Source organism: Cyanistes caeruleus, chromosome Z (assembly GCF_971803275.1).
Source record: "Cyanistes caeruleus chromosome Z, bCyaCae1.hap1.1, whole genome shotgun sequence".
Classification (NCBI taxonomy): Eukaryota; Metazoa; Chordata; class Aves; order Passeriformes; family Paridae; genus Cyanistes; species Cyanistes caeruleus.
The window spans coordinates 35484731-35490858 of record NC_141732.1 but is presented as its reverse complement, the minus strand read 5'-3'; the positions used below and the strand labels follow the sequence as shown (position 1 = coordinate 35490858).

The following is a 6128-nucleotide window of genomic DNA, read 5'->3' as shown; positions in this document are numbered from 1 at the left end:
CGCCCCGCCGCCCTTCCCGGCCTCCCCGGGGCGGCCCGGCCGCGCCGCCGGGCGGAGCGCCAGCCCTTCCCCGCGGAGCCGCCGCTGCCTCGCCGCGCTCCGCAGCGGCTCCGCATCGGCGCTGCTCAAGTGCGCGGAAAGGAGGACGCCCGGGCGAGGACACACCGCTCCTGCTCGTGTGTCGTTAAAAAATACAACGCAAGCGTCGGCAGCATCGCTAATGCCCGCTGAGGGCTCCGCGTCGCAGTGAGAGTCCCCCTTAGCTCCCGGCTCCGGGCAGCACCCGAGCGGCAGCTGCCGCGGCTGCGGGTGCTGGTGGGGGCATGAGCAGGGAGAAGCCTTGCGGGAGCAGCCCTGTCCGAGGGGTGTTCTCTTACTGGAGTAGATAAAAGGACTAGAGGAGAATAAGGGGAGAATGGTAAGACCCATAGGGGTCTATCAGCCACAGGATAGTTCGGTTATGAATTTTTATGATCGGTTTTGCTGCAGACAGCAGCGTTTTCTTTCCCCGATGTAGAGACACCCCACTAGATATTATCTCCTATCCAAAAACACATCAAGAGAAAAAAATGCGAAAGAATGCAAAGGAAAAGCCTCTACTGGTTCCAGACGTGACCTGTGACTTCAAGTTGGATGAACGCTAGTAGTGCCTAATGTCAAGCCTGATATGCAATCACCCCCGCACACCCACCACGCACCAACGGCTTGGCCTCAGCAGTACTGAGCTGACAGGCTGATGGACTCCAGAAACGGTCCCAAAATACAAACATCTGCACGCCACCTCTTGTTCAGGCCTTGGAAATCCTTGTGCCATTCCTCACCACAACCTGCTAAGACCGTATCACCCTCTCAGTAGGAGGCTGAGGTCACTTATTGTTAGAAGGACTTTATGCCGAATGCTTTGAGCATGTTTGGAAGAGTGGGTAAGGAAGGTTATCCTGCCAGTATTCTCTCATGAACCATTTTAGCTGAAATATTTTGGGGTGGGAGTTGGGAGTGGAGAGAGGAAAATGAGGAGGAAGGAATCATTTCTAGCCTATGTCAAGCCTGTTGTTTGAGAAGATTGTTGTTGAAGAGAGAAACACAGGCTATTTGTGCTAGTGAGCAATTTTTACTGACTGTTAGATTGTGCCTTCTAGTCTCTCTCAGCCTGAATTATGGGATGACATTTAGTAATAGCAGTTGACATTTTGTGATAGCAACCAGGAATATTAAGGTAATAATACTGATTGACATGGTCCTTTGTCTACAAATGCCTGACCTGTTTTGCCTGGTGTGTGAGCTGCTGACAAATGTGCACTGTTGTTTGTATGTTGTAGGCTGATGTACGGCAACTTCCGTCCCGCTCTGGAAAGACATGCAGTGATCTGGGTTGTGTGCACGAGTGAACTGCCCTTCTGACCCAGCAGTGCTGTCATGTGCAGAGAAACTTACACACCAATATGCTAGAAAGAGGCACAGGTGTGTGGGACAGCAGAAGGGCATAGTGGCCCGAGCTCACCAAGAGAACCATCATTCCCTCCTCTCCCTGGTCTCTCCTGGCAGACAAGCCCTGTGTGAAAATCAGCTTCAATAAGACTCATGATCCTCACCATGCTTGCTCCCTTTTCTGCTTAAAATCTCTATTATCATTAAAGATGTCTGAACAGTGCTGTCAGAAACCAAGATCCCATGTGAGATTTCCTTACTGATTCCTTTTGTTAGTAAAATATGTTAAAAGCTCAAATTGCACATATTTGTAGGACAGATCAGAATCAAGTCTGCCCTATTTAGCCCCTTTCTGTATTATTTATGTCAAGATAATGTGATGCGCTGTTTTCTACTTGAAATAGGGTCCCAGAGCAAACTGGAGCTGGATGGTGAAGGATATAATTTCTGTGAGAGCTCTGCCATTTTGGCGTAGACATCAGAAATCCAGAGTCAAACAGGGCCACGGAAAGGGAAAAGGACAACACAAGAAAGAGAGCCGCTTTGATGTTTGGAGCAGAACAATTTACTCCAACACCTGGGAGGAAAATAAATCCTTTTTTCCACTTATCCTTCATCTAGAAGGATATTGCCTTGCTATATGCACCCTTTAAGGACTGGTCTGAGGCTGCAGAAAGGTAGGAGTATTTCGAGCAGACCTCATTCCTCTGCTCTATATCACATCCCGTATGAACAGGGGCACCATTTGGCAGCATAACCAGGACAGCAATAGGATCAGTATTGAAAGAAAATGGCTTTGTCTGCCCTGCACCTTCTCATTCTTTCCTGCTGCCCTGTTTGTTCCTAATACATTTCTATCAGTCTCTTTTTCCCCTCTCTTTCCCATACCCAAGCATATCCTATCCCTATTTTCATCTTTGTTTCTAAGAACTGGAAGCATAAGTGTGATGTCTGCTTCTTAGCAGTTTCTTGTTTTTTAGGTACTTTTGTAGGTACTGGGATGCCTGTAGTGTCTGATGTGTGAGCGTATCTAAGATGCACTGAACAGATCCAGCTATGCAATTGATACAGTAAGTAAGGGTAAGAAAGTTTTCAGCAGTGGAATAGGTGAAGTCTCTGTACTTTGGTTGAAAAATGTATATAAAATAATTTAGTGTTGGAAGGGAATTCCTCACCCATAGCACTTTTTCAGTATTCAGCCCCCATGATGGTAGTTACAGAGTCATCCAGGTTCAAAGCAGGGTCAGAAATTGTGGCTTAAGTGGAAAGGGCGTACCCAAGATTTGTAGGTGCTCATGGTTGAAAGAAATTACAAGTCAGAGGGACCACAAAATCTTACAAAGTTTCATTTGTAAATGACACTCTTGGCATGTAAATCGGTATAAGCACATGGCACTGGGTTTGGGTAATGGGGTAGGGTGAAAGAGAACAGAGGAATGAATTGAAGAGGAGGAGAGAGAGTGAAAGGAATAAAAGGGAAAAGGTGAGAACACCACTCCTGGTTCCAGCACTGATCCAGCTGATGTTATGTTCAGGGTTCTGGGAGCACCTACACACTCAGGCTTTATCGGGGTACCTTTTACAGATAAATCTCCCTATCCCTTCTCACTTTCTATGCAAATTAGCAATCCTGTGCAGACCATTCCTCTAGACCTTTCTGGAAATGGCTCAGAAGGCTTTGGGCATCTCTGATGGTCTTGATCCCCTCTTACAGTCCATGCCCACTTCTCAGCCTCATCCCTGCGCTTGTGCTGTGCTGTGTTGTGCTCATCTCCAGGAGCCAGAACAAGGACATTTGTCCTGGAAATGTGCTGTCCCTGCCTTACAGCCTCTTCTCCAGCCACATCCTTTGCTTTCTCAGTGTGTTACTACCAACAATTCCTGGCTGTTATCACCAATGATCCATGGCTTGCTCCACAGCTGTCTGGCTATCGGTATTTGAGACAAGATAGCCCTCTTGTCTCCTAGAATTCTTCAGCAAGGAAGTCAGACCAGTTTGCTTAGGACTCAATCTGGTCTTCAAAACCCTCAGCAATGGAGACTGCACAACCTCTTTGGGCAATTGGTTCTCCTGCTGGATCAGTCCTAGGATAGATGCCACAACACAGCCCTTAGATAGAGTACAACTCATTAAGCACAACCCTCTGACCTCATTCAAAATTGGATCAGTTGGCTACACATCCAGACCATAATGTCTTAGCTCAAACAGAAGAACACTGGTAGACAGAGTTGCAAATGTTGCTAAATTCAAGGTAAATTACATCCATTGCTCTCACCCATCCACAAATCCCATTCTTTTATTAAAAAAGGGCAATCAGGCATGTTCACTGTTATGACTTATCCTTGAACCTGTGCTGATTGTCCACAATTGACTATTTCTCCTTCATGTGTTCAGTAATACCATGCAAGAGAACTTGTTTCTCATTTTTTTTTCCTCAGGGATTGCAGTATGACTGGACAGTCTGCAGTTCCTTGGGCTGTTCTTTGAGTTCTTTTTAAGTATAAGTGCAACATTTCTGCAGTTGGCAGGGATATCCATGGCTCCTCAAAGACGATCGAAAGTGACCTGGCACTGGCATCACACAGCTCTCAGCATTGTTGGACACAGCGCTTGTGTTTCCATGGACTTGTACAAGCCAAGTTTTCTCCAGCAACTCCTAACTTACTACTCGTGATCATCTCTCCCCTCCATGAATCCCGGCCTGAAGCCCTACTAGGAGACCTTGCTGTGTAAAGAAAGCATTGAGTTCCTCAGGTTTGACTGTGATCACTTTGAGTAAAACACCCAGCCTACTCAGTGACCAGATGACATCTTCCTTGTCCAGCTGCTTACCATTTAGCAGTGGAAGCTCTTTTTGTTACTACTGACATGCAAGTTAAAATTTCTGCTGAGCTTTTACTTAGCTGGTGTCATCCCTACCTGCTTGGGCAATGTTTGTAAATTCTTCCTGTGTAGCCAATCCCTGCTTCCATCTTCTGCATATCCTTTTTTTGCATTGGAATTCTGCCATAATTCCCTGTTTATTCAAGATGATCTGCTTATTTGTCTCTTTTTCTCCTGAAAACTGAGATGGCATGTTCATACACTTGGTTTAGGCTTCAGAGATCTCGTCACTGCTGGAAAGAGTGTCAGAGTGAAAAGCACCTCCTTCACCTGCCGTGCAGTGCAAACGACAGGGAGCAACATGTCCGGAGCTGCAGAAATAAGGACTCAGACACCTTAGGGGTGCACCTTTGGGTTGACTAGCACTGAGTGAGTTGCAACCCTTTCATCATAGCTGGGGCATTAGTAATATCCACCTGCATGGATCATCTGCTTGCTGCTGACGCTGCAGGTTTCTGTGCTGCGGTGCTAATAGGTTCTTGTCTCTCTTTAGCCACAGGTTTTCAGGAAACTGCAGGAACTTTCTTGCTGTTAGGAATGCTGTCCCTCTGTCAAGTAGCACTAAAACTTGATAACATTAAAAAAAAATAAAGAAATATAGGAGAAGGAAATAGGCAAGCTTGCTAGTTTCGTGTATTCTATATTATCAAAGGGGCCCACATGGTACCTGGAAGTGTAATTAAAGGCCACGAAGGCTCATTAAGTACAGAGTGTGTGTATGGGAGTGGAGGTGGAATTAGGCTTGCCCAAGAAATTTTTATTCTGGCATTTCTTAATGTTTTAATGTTTAAATTAGCAGGTCTTAATTAATTTTCATTACACAAAAATATGGTGAAAAGTGCAGTCATTACATAAATGGATCCAGTGCCCATTGCTTCTTTCTTGCTAGATCTCAGAAGCAAAAGGTGGTTTTGCCAGGGAGTCCTGAGTTTTACTTTATCTGGTTGTTTTAATGTTAATTAAAGTGTGTATGTGTTTGGTTTGTAGCAAGAATGAGAAGACTCATTCTGCAGACCTGGAGGCCGGCAAGTGTGCTGTTTGTTTCCACAGTGCACTGTGTGGGAGGTGAACTGGAAGAAACTAGTTAAATCTCTGTGTTAGAGACTGCCATGATACAAGTCTAAGGATCCTTCATGGAGTAGATAATAAATTAAAAACAACAGCAACAATGAAAGATTTCAGAAGGGAGGGCAATTGCTGAGTGCACAGAGCAAAACAGTAGCAAAGTGTCTCCCAGACTGTAAGAGAGCATTGCATATGCAAGTTCTGCATTACTGGCAGGTATTGAGAGAAAGCAGGAACGCAGAAGTCACTGCACTGGCATGTTTGCAGACTGCTGAACCAGACACTTTCCTCCAGACATAGATTAGCTGCTTGCTTCAGCAAACAGAGTAAAACAGGCCAGTGAAATTACAAAAAATATCACAGAAGACAGCAAAATGCATGTCCAGCACTCCAGGTAGCAAAGCAATTGTCCAGAGTCTGAATCTCTTCACAGTGAGGCAGGTCCTGGGAATGATTCCTTGTGTTGCCATCACTGGCAGTTGTGAGCCTGGAAAACCAGCTGTAAGGGAATTGTGAGGAGCTGCAAAAAGCATGGGAAGCTAAGTCACCTCTGCTGCTCTAAATGCCAGGGAAATAAAAGTCCATTATGCAGTCTAATCTCTGAAAAATTTCTGCAGGATGAGTTTAAAGACTTGTCTACACTTTGTCTTGCTCCTCCCTGTGGAGATGTTCCTTCTCCCAAGGCTGAGTACAGATTTGTATTTGAATATAATATAATATCATATCATATCATATCATATATTATAATATA

The 6128-nt window shown here is 45.3% G+C and overlaps 1 long non-coding RNA gene across 1 annotated transcript; it reads left to right on the top strand.

The window, feature by feature from the left end:
- The first annotated feature begins 1 nt into the window (after nt 1).
- LOC147648346 (uncharacterized) lies at nt 2-4908 on the top strand. Its single transcript, XR_015280035.1, has 5 exons — nt 2-923; nt 1320-1461; nt 1833-2105; nt 2409-2498; nt 3868-4908. It is a non-coding gene; the product is annotated as an uncharacterized LOC147648346 (long non-coding RNA).
- The last annotated feature ends 1220 nt before the right edge of the window (nt 4909-6128 follow it).